Genomic DNA, 16,252 nt, shown 5'->3' with positions numbered 1-16,252 from the left:
AGAGTTAAACTCCGTCTAAAAAAAAAGTCTCTTGCATTAGTGTCAAAAGTATAACATAGATATTTCAAGTTCCCAGATTAATAATATTACCTTAACTAAAGTTAGTGTCAATGGGTTGGTACACAGGAACAATAACAATAACAAAACAAAATGAAAACAAAAACAAGAAAGCTATGAATGGTTTAACAATACAACAAAACAGGTTGGTTAATCAAGGCACTGACTATCCACTACCCAACCCCCAGGAAAATAAAATACAGATTGCTCACACTCACAATTTAAAAAGAAAATCAAGAAAAAGATTTTCTTCAAAGTACTTTCCATCCATTTGCTTTTCTGCTCTGAAACAGAGAAGTGTCTGCTAGCAGCAGCATTTGCTAAATGAAACATTTCTTGTGATAAAGTCGCATGGCAGGTGGAGAAGAAATTTCACCACCTGTTCTCATACTCATTTGAATTTCAGGGCTAAATCTGTCAAGGTATTTCCTTCCACCCTTGAGAAATAAATTAAAAACTTAAGATGGTAGAAGCCATTTCCCATTGGCTTTTTAAGATAGAGTCAAAGTATTCATACTGCATTGAATTCTAAAGATATTAATAGCTTTTCTACTCCTCTCTTTTTCCACATTTCCCAAACAAAAGCCGAATGGTATCACACAAGTTTGAGTGTACACATACTCAACTTTCATTACGAAGAAAAGGAACATGTTTTGAAAAAAATCGGGAACAAAATTTCCAACTCATGAAGTAAACTAATGTATATAAACTAAGCCTGGCATTTTTGTTGAAAAAAATAAAAACTTAAAATTTCAAATATTGAAAGATTTGTCCCCCAAGTAAAATGTCATTTACAGTATCATTACGCAAAGAAATTATAAATATCATAGCAACTTCACTCTCTTTTTTCTTTTTCAAATATCAACAAGAGTGAGCTTGAAAGTAATATCTATTAATAAAGCATAAATTAATTGCTGTTTAAAGAATATATCTTCTTAATGAGGTGTTTGCCTGAAAGGAATCAAGAAAGATAAAGCTTTTGTTAGTTATTTGTAGTTTTTTTAATGACATAAATATATTATCATCTACTCGAAATCATTTCACTAATGGAACTCTTTAGTTACAGATGAGATTTTATAAAATAGCTGCTATCTTTCCAAGGCTATAAGAAGCTATTGCACAGGCTATAAGAAGCTATTGCACAGGCTTCTTATATGCATATGTCTGTCACATTTAAAATAGAATCATATTAATAAATAGCTTATGTCTGTTTTTAACATAGGAATAAGATCGTTTACCCAGCACCTGCTGTGTACTAAGCACTGTACCAGGCACATTCTAGTATCCTACTTAATCCTTGTAATAATCTCATTTAAAGACAGGGAACTGAAGCTTGGAGAGTTTAAGGCCTCACCATGAGTCTGGTAACTATGATTTGAACCTACATCTGAATCGAGAGCCCATATTGTTCCCATTTATACCAAGCCTAAAAAATTAAAAATAGCAGACAGTAGAGGCGATAAGTCACTTAGCATTTCAATGCTTAATTCATAAGCACAAGGAGGATATCAGAGAGATACATTATGTTATAGGCAAGTAATTTTCTGGTTTAATTAATTCAATCTGAAGATCACTTACTTTTACCATTCTATTTCCATAAAAACAATACTAACACTAAAAATCTTTCATGCTATTGTCCCAACACATATGGGGTAGGGAGGTAGTAAATCCTAGAAAATAACTCAGATGAAATTTGGGGAGAATTTCACACACTGATATCAACATTTAAAAGAACAGATTCTGAACTCTAATGCCAACCATCACAATAACAGATATAACACTATGACGTAGATAAGGGAATTCGGATAGACAAATGATACTCCATTAGATAACTATAACAGGATGAAAGTTAATTACCCAAATCAAAAGGCATTTCCACTGAATATCTCAATCTTGTCCTTAAAGAACTTCAAAAGTAATATTTGCTCCCTCTACTTACCATATTTCAAGACTCTAGTGTCCCTTCGTCTTTTGAAGTTTATATACCAGTTAAACTGCATCATGCCTAATTCATCTTGACCAAAAATGTTTTCTATTTAGAAAGCTTCGTTTATATATTATTTCTCATTCTCCACATTTCTTATATTTGTGTGAAAGCAAGATAAGTAAATGGGTAGATTGGTAGGTAGGTGGATGGATGGATGGATGGATGGATGGATGGATAAATGGATACATGGATGGATGAATGGTAGGTAGATAGGGTATGTAAGAATCCATTCTATTTTCTGAATGAGATAATTATTTTATTTCTAATGAAGTAATTTAAAAATAACTAGAGGAAGAATGAATTTCTAAATGTTGATTCCATACCTTCTATACAAACAAGTGAATTCAAATCTTCCTTGCTTGTATAAAACCACATAGGTGAAGGAATGCACATGTAGTAATGGTGGTAGGGAGATGGCAATATGTAGAAGTGGGCTGGGAGAAACAGCATGTGCTCCCATCACTGTCAAGCATCCCCTTCCCAGTGTACAGAGGAAATAGTTACAATCCTCTGGTGAAGCATAGGCCCTCTGGAAGGACGCTTCGCCCTACAGCTAGCACTGCCCTTTGAGAAGTCTCTATATCTGCAGCAGTGAGCTTGCCTTCTCTTTCTTTAATCCAAAAATGAAGAAACTGGAATGGGTATTCCAACCCCTTCAGTGCCCAGGCCAATTTTCTAGGAGCTTTGCTTCCAAAGGATTTGTTAACCAAGGTGTCATTTTACTCCCGTTATCTGTAGCTCATCAACTTTAAAATTTGACTATTTTGCTAAGGTGCATTAAAATCCAAAAGCATGTTAAGAAAGAATTGTGTTTCACCTTCCTAAGATTTTTATTCAATATTCAAACATCTGAGTTACCCAATTTTAGCGTTTATTATTAAAGCAGATTCCACAAACTCAAAACCAATTAAAAATAACTGAGACAAATCTATTTGGGAACAGGAGACTCATTAATCAACTGCTAAAAGGTGGTGAAAATCCTATCCTTTTCTGAATTTCCCAGTTCTATTCAACTTCACAAAGTCAATAATTCATGACCAGGTCTTAAGAGAATGTTTATTTATCTTTTAAGGGGAAACATGAAAAAAACTAAGAGTAAGACTCACAAAGTAATAACTGTTGCATTCCATGTTTTAAGAAATATAGTTGGCAGCCCTAAGAGTCCCAATGACTCTATGTATTCAAAGCCCGTAATAAATTTACCAAATCTCAGTCTTGACTTTTTTAATAGCCTGGAGTCATCTCTAATTATTTTAATGAATGTAGGAAAAAATCAGTATCAAATCAATCACATGTTTTCAATATGACAGCCAGTATTTTTAAGACAGGGGAGAATAATACAAAATAAGAAGACAGGCTCTCAACCTAATGAGTCTGGGAATCACTCTTAGGATAGTTCTTTCAAGTGCATCACAGATATGGGGCTCAATGGAAGCAAAGACTCTAATTTAAGCATCATTTTTCGACATTAAAGTTATTGTCCCTTTTCTGCATATCTGCCTCACCATTAAGGGTTTTTTCCACAAAATTTTGTTACAAGATTCAACTTACCCCTTTTGCACTATGCTTCCCATAAATAAACATATCCATTGCTGGCCATAAGCTCTCAGGTTGTTAGGAGATGCAAAAAGTCTTTACTGTTACTTACAGCCCCCTCACCTATCTACATATTTAGTTATCATACTCCAAGAGTATATATGTGGTCTTTAACTCTAGAACTGGTTTCTGGTTTTTCTCCTAAAATGTTTTAGAATCCACCATTTTACTACACTCCTAGAAAGCTATTTTAATTAAGATCACTATAATATTCCAGTCCATATCACAGAGCAATTTCAGGATCTAGTCACAGACAACTCTGCTAATTTGAATAACAAAAATTGCTCTACCAAAACCACCATAAGTGTTTATCCATGGTGCAGTAACTCTAAAGAAGGATTCATCTGGGCAAAGTATTTATGTGTCATGACTATACATCATTACCTAAAACATTAAAATTTATTTACAAACTGTATAATGTTTTTCTGGAAGGTAGACTGATGATTTGGGGAGAAGCTATTCCAAATTATAAATCATTGAGGAATTTGCCTCTTTAGGGGTAAGATGTTTATTTTTAGAAACACCATGTTCTCTGGCTAAAAGAAGGCTATGTGTTCTTGGGTAGAACATACCACTGTGATAGAAATGACATAGTAGGCATCAAGCATTCAAATCTCCTGGTCATTTAAATGGGAATTTTAAATTGAAGATAACTGGAGCATTTTCAGATTGTGTGTACATGTGTTTTGCAGAAGCAATCTATGAATTATGAAGTAGTAACGAAGTACTTATCTTAATCTGTGTGAGATAAATGAAAAAAGAGAAGTATTCCTTTCCTTCCTTTTATGCAGTCCTTTAAAGCAGTGTTTCACACTCCAAACTATAATTTCTGACTCTCAGTGCAGGTGAGAAGCAGACACAAGGGGAGAAGAGTCACCATGTAGATGAGAGTAGCAAGGAGTCAAGGTGTTAAAAGTTTCCCTAGCTAGTTGGAAAATGCTACTACCCTCACTCACTCCATTTCCATGAGCTACTTGTTGAAGTGATCATCATTTTTATATCTTCAAAATCCAATCTTTTCATATGTCAAAGATATGCTTAATGGTAATGAATTTGACTACATACATATTTCTTAATGACCATTCCTAAAATGTTGGTCAGTCAGAAGAAATTTCAGGAATCTCCAATGTATCCCGATATTATACATTCAAGAGAGCTACAGATAAAATATTTGGGTTCTAAAAGACAATTGCTATCACCAAAATTATTTGACTACCTTGGACCCTTGCTTCTTCCCCATCTCCCATGTCCAATCAACTGTTAAGTTCGACTCAATCTCTCTCTAGAATGCTCCTATGCCTCAACTCCCATCCACTCTCACTGCCTCTACCATAGTTCTTGTCTCTATTACCTCTTACCTGAATTTAATTATAATTTTCACATACATAATGGTCTTTATACATACTGTGATTGGATTTATAGCTCAGAAAAGCACACCCTTGCTCAAAGGTATTCAGTGAGTCATTGCTTGCTGAACGAAAGCCAAATCCTACACTCTTGAAGTCAAGGCTTCCTGGCCTAGCCCTCCTTAACTAATTGCACATTCCAGCAAATTATTCACAATAAATGTTTGTTTAATGACCATAGAACAAACAAAAATCCAAATTTACTTACAAACTACTAATTGTTTTGCTTTGGAATATATTGCTTTTACAAATTTACAGCTATGCATTTTTTGTCTATTGCTAAACAAGCAATGTGTAAAAGCCATTGTATTTAATCATTTTTAATAGAAAGAAAATTCATTTAATTTAAATCTAATATCAGCTAAACCTTTATGGTTAGGTTGAAGCCCTTTAAGTATAAAAAATTCAGAACATAAATGTAAACACTCTTTTGAGTGTTAATTTTTAATTTATTTCTCCTAAACCCTAGTCAGGTTTTCTTTTTCTCCTAGTCAGTGATTTCTTTTATCAAACTATACACACAAAACACATTATCATTTAAATACAAGCATGTTAGCTTCAAAACATAAATATCTCAAATAGTTTTCTGCATTATGATGAACAGCATGTAAAAATAAGTTAAATAACTTTTAACTTTGAGAGTAGTTTCCATCGTAGAACAGATAAAAAAAAAAACTTATTTTCCTTATCAGTTACAATTTGGTGAACCATCACTAAAGCATTTTGGTCACTGGTAAATTGCTTCTAGTAAAATTACTTTCAGTCTGTGCCAGCATCATGGTATTTCTAAGCAACAATGAACAGAATCTGGATTTTTGATTACTTCTTTTCATAGGAAATACAGTCATAACTTACTCTCTAACAAGACCATGATATGCAATAGCCCCCATTTTTCGGTGGATACATTCCAAGACCCCCAGTGGATGCTTGAAACTATGGATATACCAAATCCCATATACACTACATTTTATTCCTATACATACGTAACTACCTGATTTATAAATTAGGTAGAGTAAGATATCAACAATAATAACTAATAATAAATAGAACAATTATAACAATATACTTTAATAAAAGTTATGTGAATGTGCTCTTTTTCTCTCTCTCTTTCTCAAAATATCTTATCATACTGCACTCACCTATTTTCATGCCATGGTTAACCACGGGTAACTCATTCCAAGGAGTTAGAAACCATGCATAAGGGACAACGACTATATTCAATTACTGCATATATCAGATGAATAAACTTAACACTCTCATGTGAAGTGATTTGCACAGAGGTACAGACCTAAAAACTGTTCTCTAAATTCATTTATAAAATCGACATTTATTGAGCATCAGCTATGTGCCAGGCACTGCACTAGACGATAGGAAAACAAAGAGCAGTCAGGATACTTGCTTGCTAAGAGATGATAATAAAAAACAATTACTTTCCAAATAATTAAATGATATAAAATTATAATAAATGCTTACCATTATTTACTAACTAATATCATGTTGTATAATTCATATAAACCACAGTAACAAAACAATTGCCAACTTTTTTCTCTAATCCAGAGGAGTATCAGTTCATATTTAGCATATAAGCACCAAATAAAAATAAATAAGTAACATCAACTTTCCTTACTATTATTTTAAAGGATTACTTGTTTCAGATCAGGCTATCTGCAGGGCTGGATCAGCAATCACACAATATTCACTATTCAAAAATATAACCTGCAAGTTTAATTATATGGAAGAAAGTCAAAACACTTGATGATGTGACAGTACTTCACATCATTTGAAAAAAGACACTCTAATTGCATCTATCTATATGCTTCAGCAACATTTCTATGAAAAGTATATTCATGAGCCAAGTCTCCAGTCTACTTAAAACCAAACCTTTGTTTCCAATTCCACGAACTTTGTTTAGCTGTGAATCATTCAGAAATGACTGCATGCACACACCCTCTGTAGGAAAGTGATCATAATGAATGAGAAAGCCACTTCAATTTGATGATTCTAAGGGGTTATCTATTGGACAATGATTCACAATCTAGTGTCATCCATATACTTTTCAAAATTGTATTTCAAATATTTTGTAGGTCCACCCAAACTAAAACTAGATCAGACTATTAATTAAGAACAAGTTTCACTGTCAGACAAGAGAAAAGCTCTGATACAATCACACCTAATAATCACATCTAATAAAGAGAAACCTAGTTAAGATTTTGTAGTAAGCTGATCTTTAACATTAATTTTAATGCAGTTGAAGAAATGGTATTTTAAAAAGGAAATATAAATTAAGACTGGATTAAATAATCAATACAAATGTACACAGATGGAGGAAAAGTGATCAGGCATTAATATCACATTCTCTTTCACGGTAAATGGTATGACCAAAAGAGTGATTTCTAAGGTTCCTATCAGCTTGTGGATTGAAAGAACCCTGAGTGAGATAATTATGTGCATTATATGATATCAAGGACTTATCTCATTAATCAGTGAAAAGCTCTATATTTTTGAAACCAGAAAAAAAAAGTGAAAATTAAAGATGCTACAGGGCAACTTGTAAATGATTAGCCAAGTTAACTTAGAACTTTTAGAAACAGCTGTGGAGAGAGACTTAAATGTGGGAAGCAAGAAGGGAGTGCAGTTAGGTACAGAGGGATCGCATAAGCACAAATTAAGCCCAATTGCTCATATACACTCAACTGAGCTTGCCACTCCAATTCATCATTCTCATAATATTTGGTTCTCTAAATTTTAGTGCTCTGAAACACAATATTTTCAATCTAAACCTTTTAAATTTAAAATACCATCAGAAGGCCAAGTGTGGTGTCTCATGTCTGTAATCCCAGCACTTTGGGGGACACATGTCGGGTGGCAGGGGGTAGCTTGAGGCTAGGAGTTCACGACCAGTCTTGGAAACATAGTAAGATCCTGTCTCTACAAAAAAGTAATAATAATAAATTAAAATACCATCAAGCCCCTGCACCCACCATAATAGGAACCAGACAATATCTAGAAAGTTTGGTAACCAGATCTGAGATCAGAACTTCCCTGGATGCACCTCCAAGTTTAGAAATGCCACTTTTGAGGCCATAACTTGCTGAAGAATCAAATATAATGGTCAATGACTGAGTAGCATAGACAGTCTTCACCTGTTATTTAAGTGTTCCTATTTCACTCAGTAGATGTTAATTGACATTCAAAATTTCAATATTTGCCCCCTGTGCCTGCCAAAGACCAAACACTAAAGTGAATTAGCAACAACCACATAATCATATGCCACTGCTAGCTAATTCTGTACTATGTTTTGAAGATTTTTTAAGGTTCTCAACAACCTGTATTATTTGAATTTCCAGAGACATGCAAGGACCTTCTAGTTGCTAACTATTATTTTCTGGTAGCCTTTGTGTTCAATCTGATTTTGAACAGTCTTTTGAATAAACTGAAAATGTTTTCAGAAGGTAGAAATGTAGAGTCCTTTGAAATTTTTTTCAATGCAATAAAATGCAATCAACCTCAACCAACTTGTATTATGCACACACTTTAGTACTTTTTAAACGGCTCTGATAACAGTGGAGTCATTCTGAATGATTCTGTTTGTTGCATCAAATTTTATTAAGAAAACTAATTTCATGATTTTATTCAAAAGGTAGCACTATTACTTATTAACTTTTAATAAGAGACTTGGGCTATGTGAACCATCTCAAAATAGCCTGCATTTTAAAAAGAAAAAAATACAGTTTTTAAATTACTAGCATCTTCAATTTCACTCACATCTGTATTTTACGATTGTATATGCTTGCAAAATCAATGTAATCAAAGCAATTGTGCCTATTTTATAAAATGTATAGCACAATAAAAGCTCTAATAGGAGAAACTTGTTTTCATGATACTTTCAACACAACCCCAGATTATGATTCTGTCACTGGATAATTCCACTTTTAAATAAGATTTCCAGGAAATCATTGTTGCAAGGCTTATAACTGCCTATGTAATGTTTAAACTATTATACTTTTCAAGAACAAAACTACTGATCCAGAGATTAATAAATATGGTTTAGTTACAGAAATGCAAAATTTGTAGAACCATGTGGGTTAGCTGGAACATTTTCTACAACGCACGTGTAAGCCTAACATGATTGTGTTCAACTAGAGTATTGCAGATAGAACAAATGACCTCCTAAGGATGTCCACATCTTAACCCCAGGAGTCTGTGAATATGTTGTTACATGGCAAAGGAGACTTTGAAAATGTGATAAAGGTTACAAACTTTGAAATGGGGAGTGTCTTGTTTTATCCATGTAGCCTAATCTAATTATATGAGTCCTGAAAAAATGGAAGAGGAAGGCAGAAAAGTGAGCCAGAAAGCAATGTGAAAAGGATTCAACCTGCTGTTGCTGGCCTTAACAAGAGAGGAATAGGGCCAGAACGCAAGCAATCTCTAGAAACTGAAATTGTCCTTTAACTTACAGCCAACAAGATGATAGAAAACTTGGTCCTACAGCCACAAAGAATGGAATTTTGTCAATGACAGGAATAAGCAGGAAACAGATTCTCCCCTAGAGCCTCAGCCTTGCTGACACTTTGATTTTAGCCCCGTGAGACCAGTACCAAATTTCTGACCTGAAAAACTGCAAGATAATATGCCAAGCATGGTGGCTCATGCCTGTAATCCTAGTAGTTTGGGAGGCTGAGACAGGAGGATAGCTTGAGCCGTGGAGTTTGAGACCAGCCTGGATAACACAGCAAGACCTCATTTCTACACACAATAATAATAATAATAATAATAATAAGCTGGATGTGGTGGTGCGTGCCTGTAGTCCCAGTTACTGAGGAGGCTGAGGCAGGAGGATCGCTTGAGCCCGGGTGGTCGAGGCTGCAGGGAGCGACGATCATGCCACTGTACTCCAGCCTGGACAACACAGTGAGATCCCCACCTCAAAAAAAAGAAAACTGTAGGACAATAAATGTGTGACATTTTAGGCCATTCGTTTGCAGTAATTTGATATGGCAGTAATAGAAAAGTAATGCATAGAGGTTTGGGTTTTTTGGTTTTTTTTTGAGTATTTACATGCAATTAAGTAGTGGGAGGATAATGTCCACAGGAAAGTACTAAACATATTGACTGGGGTAGAACCCTTGGAACATGCTAAAAAGAGTACACCAGCTACAGCACTGTCCATTATAGCTAATTACCATGGGTGGGAAATGTGTGTAATCAGTGAAGGTGGAATAATGCTTCAAGCAACTATGGAAACATCAAGAGACAATGAAGTTAATCCCGATATCATATGAGCAAGTAAAGATAATTGCTTCAATATTTTCCTTCATCTTCACCACTTGACAGTATTCAAGTAAAGCTTTCTAACCTCTTCCTATACCACCACCCAATTCAAAAAGCTTTTCCCATCTACCATACTTCCCTTTTCTTCTAATCCTAGTAAGGTATGATATAATTAATAGATGAAATGAAAGTAGCAAAAGTCCACAAAAATGAAAAGGCACTGGAGAAATTACGAGCTTTGAAATCATGTGGCCCTAAATTTGAATTTTGGCTCAACTTGTGATTTGATGTGTAACATTAAGCAAGTTAATTAACCTCTCTGAACTTGTGTCCTTATTCGTAAAATAGGGAGAAGATGTACACTTATAGGGCTTTTTGGGAGGAACCAAATTAAGTGCTTAGCACTTCTATAATAGAAGAAAATAAATTGTATTATATTTAACTATGCTAAACTAGGACATTTTAAAACTTTGGACTACGTCTTGTGAAATTTAGAATATCTGTCATACATGCTAGATTAAAATTTAATACAGAGTTCTGAAACCTGTTTTTATTTTATTTTTTTTTGTTATTGAAGGTAAGTTACTTCATTACTCCATTGAACTATATTATAAGAACTGCTCTCCAATAAATTGAGCATGTTCTTGCCTTAGCATGACATAAATGTGGGGGGGGGGAATGGGTTAAAAACAACAGATACCCTTATCATAGTAAGTTATGCTGGGAAAAATAGTATAATTGGAAACACAATATAATTTTATTTTAAACTAAGATTCCATCTTAGAGTTTGAGATCAAATTATTACTGCTTGGAAAGTAATATATGTACCCTTGTGTGCTATAAAGCACAAAAGTGCATTATTTCCTAAACAGTACATTATTCCCTGTCCAATGTAAAGAATAGTATTCCATTCTTATTGTTTAAAAAGATACCGTCAAATTTAAACATAAATTGCTTCATTTTCCATCCTGTGCAATATGCACTTTAAAACGTGTTATCTACCTCCAATCCAAGTCTCCTCATTTAGTCCAGATAAATTTTTCTTCTGTAGTGTTTTCATTGCCCGTAAATCCATTATCAATATTGAAAATACAGTAAGCAAGAATTTATTTAACCTGTTTGTCTTGGTCCCAAATTTTCACGGCAGTAGAATAAATTCAGCTATTTAATTGTTTATGAATGAAGATAGTATGGAAGATAAAAAATAATCACTTTGAATGATCGCAAGGACTATGCGCCCTAATCGTCAGCAGAGTTATGCCTGGCACATAATAGACAGTTGAGTAACTGCTGAATGTTATAAACTTAACATACAGGGCGATTGAAAAAGAACTGAGCACTTTCTAAAACGAATTACTTAGTAACTTATTTATGTACTGATTCCCCAAGAATCTCATGTTTATACCACCTCTGTCTCAAAGTCTTGAGGATATAAAGCAACACACCATGGCAGCCATGTCAATCTAAAATGTTATATGTATATTGTTTGTAATTCTTAACTCTTTAACTGCAAGTCATTAGCACAAATACTTGCCTATCCCATACTTCTTTCTCATCTCTCCCTCTCCCCAAGTTTGGCCGCACTTAAGTCTCTACTAAATATTCTAGGTTTCAAGCAGAATGTGTGAAATTCTCAGTAACTCCGTATTTCCAGGATGGTATCTGCCTCTCTTCCCTCTGTAGAAAGTGGTTTCTTTGCGGGGGGGGGGGGTGGCGATTACTTGGAAGATACACTAAGTATAAAAAAATGAATCTAGATAAATTATTGACTAGTGAATGTCTTTGAAATATTTGAAAGTGACAGGAACACTAGCTCTCTGTCTTGCAAGTGTCTTGTGTACAATATTTTTCTGTTACATTAAATGATTTCAAGAGGTCTTTTAAAAACCATACACAATAGGCTTTAAAACAAAATGTTAACTTCACTTGCACATGCCAGGCTTCCTCAAACTAAAAGATCTGAAGAAGCTAAAAGAATAAACACAGACAGTGAGGAGCAGGCAATCTGATCATAAGGCCTTCAAAAAGGCAATTTGCAAACTGTAAATTCACTAGGGGCCAGTGTGAATCCTGTAATTAAAAAAATATATAATCTCAGGCCTTTTAAGACAAGCAGAGCTTCTGCTTAAAGGAAGAGAACTGTCTTCTCTTTGGACTCCATGTGGAGCAACACATTCAAATGTAGTATCTTACATAAAGATTAACATGAAAAAACCATCCAAGTGAGGACAACCAGGAGAGTGAAGGGTCTGAAAACCTTGTCACATGAGAAGACACCTAAGTGTGCATGTAATAGATTTTTTTTCTATATAGCTCTATAAGGCTACACTGGGAATGGGAGATAAAAGATACAAGGAACTGATTTTGCTCAATGCAAGGAAAAGCTGTCCATGAATGAAGGGTGCAGCCTTGGTGAGGTAGTGAGCCCTTTGTCACTGACAGCGTTCAAGAAGGACACGGAATGCCATCTTCAAGAGGTGTCATGGAATGAGTTCCTGTGTTAAAAGGGGTTCAGACTTTCTAAATGACTTCTAAGGTCACTTCTATCTCTATGATTTTCCATTAATAAATGACAACCTTCTGCAAGCTCAGACAATGCAAATTCCCAAAGAACATGCCATAAAAGTTGCAGACTAACTCAAAATTTATCTTAAGTGTTAGCTGTGTTATTTTTCCACGTAATTTTGTTAAATTGTGCATATGTAATAAAAACAAATTAAGTAGACACAAGCAAGTAAGAGTTTATGTTTCGAAAGCAACTAAACATTCTTTTCTATTTTGAGATTATCAATTTAACAAGTATTTTGCTAGATAAGAAATATTTCTCTAACCATGAATGATTATCAATTTAATAAGTATTTTGCTAGACAAGAAAGATTTCTGTAACGACAAAGTTTTGTTTTATTTACTAAATTAGAAAAAAAAAGACAATCTTACGGGATAGAAACATGTCAAATTTAGAAATTTCATATTTTTATTATGTCTGTGCTGTGAATCACCTACAAACAAGGAGCATTTATACAATATACACAATCTTTTCTCAGGAAATACCAGGCACTGAATTTTATTGAAGAAATTGTAGTAGCAATTACTATAAAATGCTGTGTTATTGGCATTTACCATAAAAATATTTTTTACATATCAAACAAAATAATCATAAATAGGAAGCTAACTGAATATAAGTGCAGAGACTAAAGGAGAACAAGTCTAGTTCACTAACATTCATTGTCTTTTAGACTGAGAAAGGTAACATTCTAAGGAAAACAACTCACAGGGTCTGTCTTGCTAGAATTCATTGTTATATTTCACTGGTTAATTCTTACCTAATTGCCTTCCTCCTTGCCACACTATTACTGTCAAAACTCGCTGCTGGAAAAGAAAAGATGAAAGGATCACTAGTGCTAATTTTGTTCTATTTCAGTGTGTCCTTAGCATCTAACAAGGCATTAACCCTATAATATTAGCCTGAAGGAACCATTTGCTGTTTTAAAACAATGAATACCTAAACACCATAAAAACACTTAGATGTGATTGCCCTTTCAGCTTTATTAATTTAGGCAAAATGACAGGGTAATTTATATGGTTTGCACCTGACAGGGGCAGAGTCTTTACTAATGCAGTTTACACTGGCCAGGAGATCCTCCCTCAGGCTAAGGTTGAACTTCAACCTACTGTTGAACAGAGTGCGAAGCAAACACATGTCACCAAGTACTCTACTTCTATCAAGACAATCCCTTCAGAAATCCACATAGATGGCACACTACCCTGCAAGTGCTCAAACCTAAAGCTGAAAGAATATATGTACCCAATAAAGACTATTTGATCATCAATCAATCTAGAGACTGAAGTATTATTTTCCTGAATCTTTTGTATTTAAGATATCCTACTTTTCTAGTATGACATTACAGCAAATTTTTAAGTGCTTTATATGACATAAGATGTTATTTCTCCTAATATTGCCACAAATACTATAGTCTTCATCATAGAGAAATCTTAAAAATGTTGGGACATTTCAACTATCATGCAAGTTCTAAACAAACAGAAAGAAAACAAACATGGACTTTAAACCCACAAGGAAAAAAGTAAAATAGTCTTGCTGTTCAATGTTTGTAGTAAGTAAAATGTTCTCTATTGTAGCCTTCACTAGCACAGCAGTACTGCCCTATCTGTAGCATCAATGAAAGAGCTACAGCGAAGAAGCACATACACTGGGTTTAGAAAGAGACCATAAAGAGCCTTTAGATTTTTCCCACACATGCTCAATCACTATAACACATTTTTACTACTACCTAAAATATTTCATATTGAAATTTCAGTCTTTGACAAAGTACACAAGTCTTCAATGAAAATCACGTAATATATATTTGACAAAGCATGGTAAGTAATGATAAAACATTACAAACCAATACTGATGCTATGCAAGCATACATACAAAAAGATTTTATATCACCTCTGAAGAATTCTATATTCAAAATAATACTTTAAATACTTATACATGATTTTACAGGTAAATTTCCTATATATCACAATTTATTGAGGACTCAGAATTGAACAATTCCATTTCAATGCAAAGAGTTTAGACCCAAAAGACACAAGTAACCATTTAAACCTATGTCTGCCAGCCAAATTGTGAGAACAAATATAATGTTACTTGACCCAGTAATCTAATTTAGTCTTTATCATTTTTGAAGTGAAATTATGCTATACTTAAGTATCATTTTGTGTGTAAATGTGTTGAGGAATATAGAGAAGTACTGATGAGAAAAACATGTTAAACATGATGCTTTTATTTTTGGCCAAGTGAGGTAATGAACTGTGATCTAAAATGGTCAAAAACTAAACAACATATTTAAAAACCTGATTTAACCTCCCCAAGCTAGTCTTGCTACATTTCACATAAATTTCTATCTGTGCATATTTACTTACTATTAAGTATTAATATACATATAAAGAAAAGTTAAGACCAATTCAATAATGCAGTGTTAAAATGTCAAAATAGTCTGTAACAATGTCAAAATACTCCAGCCTACCATAAGCTCTTCAAATATATTTTTCCATTCCACCTATGTGTACTACCAACAACCAATAGTCAACATGAAAGATCTATTATATTTTGTAGGTTCTATCTCCTAAATTGATTTACTCATATCATCAGGTCAAAGAGGTAAGTACTTAAAAGGAAGAAAGTGATTAATTTAAAATGTTGTGTTGAGTTGTATCTGAGCTTGTGGCTAGTATGAATTAATAAAATATGGGCATTTATTTCACCATCTCTAAAAGTCGACAAATCAGCTGCAATAAGGGCTGCAATTTGGATCTTCTGGACAATCAAATATAGCATGAATATTAGAAACATTAATAACCATTATTCATTTTAACCTGATTTTAGTGAGGTTTTGTTTTGTTTTTATAATAAAGTTGCTTTGGGTAAATCTTTAGTCATTTCTTGTCAGTTAAGATGCATAAAGTCAGGAAGCATCCTATTTTCTCAGATTATTTGAAAGAGTTCCATTAACTTCTCACCTCCATTAACTTGTCACCTCCATTAATTTGTGCTTTTGACAAACACAGTTTTTGAAAAACAAATATAGCTGGTTATTTTTACAAACTAGCCTATTTTTTTACTTCATAGAAAACAAGTGTAACACCCAAAGAGATAAAAATATCCTGGAACATAAACAGAAAGAAGCATTAAAAAATCTGAAAATAAAATGATGACAGGATTTAATTCTGAAATGGCCTCATTTTTCAGCACTTTCCAGGGAGTTGCTTCTTTTGGACTGAGAGCATAACCACACTTTCTCAGCATCTGAAAGCCTTTCAAAGAATGAGATAGATGTAATTGTGCATCTCTACCTCACATAAAACAAAAACTAAGTTAAAAAATGGCAACTCACCACAGCTCTAAATACACAATTAAACTAAGGCAGGA

General features: G+C 33.8%; 1 protein-coding gene across 4 annotated transcripts in view; it reads right to left on the bottom strand.

Annotated features, from left to right (window-relative positions):
* Positions 1-16,252, bottom strand: part of KLHL13 (kelch like family member 13) — a 215,659-nt gene that overhangs the window by 53,646 nt on the left and 145,761 nt on the right. The window lies entirely within an intron of this gene.

This window comes from Trachypithecus francoisi, unplaced genomic scaffold, assembly GCF_009764315.1.
Source record: "Trachypithecus francoisi isolate TF-2019V2 unplaced genomic scaffold, Tfra_2.0 Lachesis_group6, whole genome shotgun sequence".
NCBI classification, from domain to species: domain Eukaryota; kingdom Metazoa; phylum Chordata; class Mammalia; order Primates; family Cercopithecidae; genus Trachypithecus; species Trachypithecus francoisi.
The sequence above is the reverse complement of the archived record's forward strand: the minus strand, read 5'-3'. Positions and strand labels throughout refer to the sequence as shown.